At 51.5% G+C, this 6,000-nt stretch overlaps 1 protein-coding gene across 1 annotated transcript in view; it reads right to left on the minus strand.

Annotated features, from left to right (window-relative positions):
* The window catches only part of PIK3CD (phosphatidylinositol-4,5-bisphosphate 3-kinase catalytic subunit delta), a 99,712-nt gene extending 94,014 nt beyond the window's left edge, over positions 1-5,698 (minus strand). The window contains exon 1 of the mRNA XM_033228454.1: positions 5,453-5,698. The gene's annotated coding sequence lies outside the window, so the exon portion shown is untranslated. The remainder of the gene's footprint in view (positions 1-5,452) is intronic.
* Positions 5,699-6,000: the final 302 nt, after the last annotated feature.

Here is a 6,000-nt window from a genome sequence, read left to right on the forward strand (position 1 = left end):
TTTGCTAATGATGTAATAAAAACACATAAATGTAAGATAAAAAACTGGGCATTTATTCATTTACTTCCTTTCCCAAGTCAGAGCGAACCCCTCTGGCTGCTTATATCAGGATTTTGGATGGGCAGGTGTTTTATCTGTCTGGGCTCCAGGCCCTATTTGTTGCAGCCAGATGCTCACATGTCTGCCTGCACCATCAGTAACAGGAGCAGCCCCATACAGGGATGGGAACCCACTAGAAGGACTCCTTTGGGAATGCACTTGGCATGGGAGAAGTCTGTCAGTGGACAGCAGAGCCTCAACCAATGGGAGCTGTAATCCAGGCAATTGCAAGATGGCAAGAACACAGCGCTATGGCAATGGATGCCCAGCTCCGGCTCTAGGAGATCCCTCACGCATCCACGTGGCTACACCAGCAGTCTCCAGTCAGGTGTGACTGCCCAGCATGCCCTTGACCCTATCCAAGTTGATTAGACCAGGGGTGGTCACCTGACCCAAGGCGAGCCAGTTAACGATTTCCCTGGGAATATGGAATTGGAATCAAGGGAATAGAGTTAGTGTTCTTTAGATACCTGGAGCGTGGGTGGTCTAACATGGAAGCCAGGGAGCTGCAGGGCCTCTTACGCCCTCAAAAGGACTAAAGAAATCAGAGGAGCGGATATGCAGAGGAAGAGAGATTGGGGGAGAATCATGTAGCAGATGCATAGAGAGGAAGAGAGAGACACAGATGAGAAACAAAATTCTCATCTTTCCAGCTCCTGGTTCCTGTAGCTTTTTTTTTTCAAGACGGAGTCTTGCTCTGTCACCCAGGCTGGAGTACAGTGGTGCAATCTTGACTCACTGCAACCTCCACCTCCCAGGTTCAAGCTATTCTCCTGCCTCGGCCTCCTGAGTAACTGGGATTACAGGAGTGCACCACCACGCTTGGCTAAGAGAGGGGGTTTCACTATGCTGGCCAGGCTGGTCTCGAACTCCTGACGTCAGGTGACCCACCCGTCTCGGCCTCCCAAAGTGCTGGGATTACAGGCGTGAGCCACCACGCCTGGTGTAAATTTCCCTCTTCCTACAAGGACACCCAAGTTCAATGTAACTTCATCTCAACTAATTACATCTGCAAAGACCTTATTTCCAATTAAGATCACATTCTGAGGTTCTGGGTAAGCACAAATTTTGGGAAGGCAATAGCTCAGTATAAAATCTCTTGAGTTGGATATTATTATTCAAAACAAAAAAATCCCAAATATAACAGATATTGGTGTCAGAAGTGGGGTGTTAAGAAACAATTTTTCAAAGAAAGTATGAAACTAGCTGACTCGATGCAGAGTGAGGGGCAATGAGGTTTTCCTATTTTTGGATGGGACACTGTCAGTTCTTGTTTTGCGTTAATAGATCAGTTAAACTATTTTCAGTGATCTCATAGGAGTCAAAGGCTGAAGCTTTAAGAAACTTGGAGGCTGGACGCAGTGACTCATGCCTGTAATCCCAGCGATTTGGGAGGCCAAGGAGGGCAGATAACTTGAACTCAGGAGTCTGAGACCAGCCTGGGCAACATGGTGAGGCCGCATCTCTACAAAAAATACAAAAATTAGGGCCGGGCGTGGTAGCTCACGCCTGTAATCCCAGCACTTTGGGAGGGTGAGGCTGGTGGATCACATGAGGTAAGGAGTTCGAGACCAGCCTGGCCAACATGGTGAAACCCTGTCTTTGCTAAAAATGCAAAAATTAGCCAGGCCTGGTAATGCATGCCTGTAATCCCAGCTACTCAGGAGGCTGAGGCAGGAGAATCGCTTGAACCTGGAAGGCGGAGGCTGTAGTGAGCTGAGATCATGTCACTGCACTCCAGCCTAAGTGACAGAGTGAGACTTCGTCTCAAAATAAATAAATAAATAAATAAATAAATAAAACAAAAATTAACCAGGTATGGTGGCACACACTTGTGGTCCCAGCTACTCAGGAGGCTGAGAAGGGAGGATCACCTGAGCTCCGGAGTAGAAGTTGCAGTGAGCCAAGATCACGCCACTGCACTCTAGCCTGGGCAACAGCAAGACCCGGTCTAAAAAAAAGGAAAAAAAGAATGTGAGCCTAGCAACTGGAATGAGAATATCTGGAAAGAGCCACAGGAGCACACAACCCTTAACCTCTGGTCTCTGGTCCCTCTTAAGTACTTCCTCTTCCCAGACAAACATGATGGTATCTCCTATTGTCCAGTGGTAGAAGGGCAGGCAGGGGTAGCGTTCCAAGAGAAATTAGAGAAAAAAAATCTTTCTATCCCAAGCCAGATGATTATTTCCTCTTTTCACTCTTATGCTGAAAGAAGAAATTAGCCTTCATATTTGCTGCTAAGAAACCCGAACCTTGGGGACACGACCCAGTCTAAGGCTGAATGGTCAACTGCATGAGACGTCATGACATTATCTGGGCATGATGGCTCACGCCTGTATTCCCAGCACTTTGGGAGGCTGAGGCAGGAGGATCGCCTGAGGTCAGGAGTTCGAGACCAGCCTGGCCAAAATAGTGAAACCCCGTTTCTACTAAAAATACAAAAAATTAGCTGGGCCTGGTGGTGAGCGCCTGTAATCCCAGCTACTAGGGAGGCTGAGGCAGGAGAATCACTTGAACCCGGGAAGCAGAGGTTGCAGTGAGCCAAGATCACGCCATCGCACTCCAGCCTGGGCAACAAGAGTGACATTGATTGTTGGTAAATGGCATGATCCCAAATAAAAGTTACAGGCAACCAACTGGCGTTTTACGAGAGTTGAAAATCAGGAAACCAAGCCAGACAAATTGGGGTTTGTGATATCTCATCCACCTGGAGAATTCCTAAGCCAAAGTACCAGCACCAACAGGAATCGGGTTGCTAAGGTGACTGTATCACCTCCTAGAAGCCGCCTTCCCAAGAAACTCTCAAGGGTAGGTCTGAGAGACTCTAGACTAGAAGGGATCTAGAGATTCCTTCTCCATGGGCAGAACTTGGGGTAGTCACATCTGTCGACAAAGGGGCCAAGGAAGGTAGCCACAGAGCAAATCCCTGGTGATACCTTGTTCCTAATGTTCAATGTACCCGACCCATCTGGAATGCTGTGGCATGTGCTTTGTATACTGCATCCACATTTTTGCTCTATAGATAAGTATGGTAGGAGAGGTTAAATTGATCTGTTCCTCTGTTGAGAGGATCCTGGAGAGCAACCAGAGAGGAGATTCAGCAGAAACAGCGGGCAACTGGGCATAACGGCACATGGCTGCAGTCCCAGTTACTTGGGAGGCTGAGGCGGGAGGATTGCTTGAGCCCAGGAGTTTGAGGCTATAGTGCACTATCCTTGCACCTGTGAATAGCCACTGCACTCCAACCCGGCCACATAGCTGAGACCCTGTCTCTTTACAAAAAAGGAAGAAACTGGGTGCAATGGCTCACGCCTGTAATCCCAGCACTTTGGGAAGCAGAGGCGGCCGGATCACCTGAGGCTGGGAGTTGGAGACCAGCCTGACCAACATGGAGAAACCCCATCTCTACTAAAAAGACAAAATTAGCTGGGCGTGGTGGTGCATGCCTGTAATCCCAGCTACTCGGGAGGCTGAAACAGGAGAATTGCTTGAACCTGGGAGGCAGAGGTTGTGGAGAGCTGAGATCGCGCCATTGCACTCCAGCCTGGGCAACAAGAGCAAAACTCTGTCTCAAAAAATCAAATAAATAAAAATTAAAAAGGAAGAAAAAGGAAGGAAGGAAGGAAGGAAGGGAGGGAGGGAGGGAGGGAGGGAGGGTATCAGATGAAGATGGCAGCTCTGAGAATAGAGCCCTGAATGCAACAGTTTGACATAGTGACATGGCTTGGATCACCTCAGTTGACAGGGGAGAGATATTTGAGGTTGACTTTGAGGTGTGGCAGGACCAGGTAAAGCAAGGACAACTGGAATAGGGATATCTGCGAAAAGCCAAAGGAGTTGGGCAAGGGCCTGTGTGCTGGGCAGGACCAGAATGGAATGAACTAGAATGGACACCACTGGCCTGAAGGCCATTAGGCCAACTTGCCCCCCTCCCTTTTTTTTTCTCTTAGTTGGGGTCTTGCTCTGTCACCCACACTGTCACCCAGGCTGGAGTGCAGTGGCACGATCTCAGGTCACTGCAACCACCACCTCCAGGGTTCAAGCGATTCTCCTGCCTCAGCCTACTGAGCAGCTGGGATTACAGGCATCTGCCACCATGCCCAGCTAATTTTTTGTATTTTTAGTAGAGATGGGGTTTCACCATTTATCCAGGCTAGTCTTGAACTCCTGGCCTCAAGTGATCTGCCTGTCTTGGCCTCCCGAAGTGCTGGGATTACAGGCACCAGCCACTGTGCCCGGCTGGTCTGACCCCTTTCTGGTAACCCTTTGTCATGTACCCATGAGGACAGATGCTTAGTGTTCACACTGGACCACCAGCTAGCTGAACGGACTGGAAGGGAGGCCTGGCTCCAACACAGGCTGATCAAGTCCTTTTCAGGGAAGTGGGCTTGAGACTACACATAGTTCTCTTTGGGTGAAGGGGTCCAAGAGGTAGCAGCTTGGCAGGTGTGATGCAGGTGGGCAGATGGGGGCAGACAGGTGAGTGGTGCTGAGAAGTGTCCCTGGGCTGTCTGCAGCTCTGGGTCTGATAAGAGCACCCTGCATCTCTGCTGTAAAGTTAGTCCCCTTTCCTGCTTGAGCAAAAGGGAGCTGGTTTCTGAGCTTAGGCTGGGGCATGAACTCTGTCCTGGGGTACAGGGTGAAGTTACAGCTTTCGAACAATTGGGTGACCAATCATCTGAATGGAGCCAACCCAGCCAGCCTCCCAGGGTCACCTCTCATCACTTCCCCTCTCTGCCCTCCCTGCTGGGCCAAGAGCCGGGACCTGTAGCTCCAGAACATTCCAGGCTCACTGTCTGACTCTGGGCCTTTGCACATGCTGTTCCCTTTACCTGGAGTGCCCTTCCCCACACTTCCTTCTGCCCTGTCCTGCACACACACACACACACACGTGCACTTTCTCTGCTAACTACTCAGTAGAATTCGGGCCGTGCACAGATGTTACCTGCTTTGGCCCCCTTGCCCCAAGGAGCCCCTCCTCATACTGCAGGCTGTATCATCCCCCTCCCAGCACTCAGTCTACTCAACTGTGATTTCTTATTCACTCAGCTGCTCCTGAGTGACTCTGCATGGATCTGGACTGGCTCCTGGGCTGCCTCCCTGTGTTTGGCACCCAGAGGGTGTCGCCAGTCATGAAGGAATACATGAATGATGTGGTCATGAAGGGGCAAGGTGATGCTTTGCCCAGGGGCAGGGGGCTGTAGCCGAGGAAGAGAAAGGACAAGTGTCCACATCCCAGCCAGTGCAGGAACAGCTCCTTCACACCCTTCAAGGAGAGGCCTGACGCCGAGTGACCCTGCAGTCCATGATCCAAGGCCTGACGGCCTCCGGGGAGTAGGGAGGCTGGACTCACCTGTCAGAGTGGTCCCTCTGCCCCTGGTATCACCGGACAGATGTGGGTCCAGCCTGGATCAGTCCATCCCTGGAGTCATTCTCAAGCCTAGGGAAAAATGCTGTTTCCAGAGTGAGGACCGCACTGAGGACTCCTCTGCTCCCCCCATGGGCCAGCCCCCAGCCTCCTTAGCATCCTCAGCTACTCTGAGCTGGAGCCTGCAGAGCGCAAAGCACACTCCTCTCACAACCTCGTGGCGTCCTGGGCGCCTCCGACCCCAGGGCTTCCTTCCCAGGCAGGCCTCCGCCTCCGCCCCCACTCGCCCCTCACCCCATGAAAGGGTAATAGCGCAAAATTCGTTGGGGAGAAAAACAGGAAGTGGAGAGCGAGACTGCAGAAGCGCTCCCCAGACAAGTGTGGCAGCCCGTCCACCGCAGCCTTACGGGAAAGTGGTCAGGGGCAGTCCCGGTCTGGCTGCGGGGGTGGGAGAGCCCAGGGCAAGCGGGGAGTCCAGCGAGGACCCTGCTGCGAGGGGCTTTGTTTTCAGACTGAACTTCACACCTGCACCC

This window comes from Trachypithecus francoisi, unplaced genomic scaffold (assembly GCF_009764315.1).
Source record: "Trachypithecus francoisi isolate TF-2019V2 unplaced genomic scaffold, Tfra_2.0 Lachesis_group12, whole genome shotgun sequence".
NCBI classification, from domain to species: Eukaryota; Metazoa; Chordata; class Mammalia; order Primates; family Cercopithecidae; genus Trachypithecus; species Trachypithecus francoisi.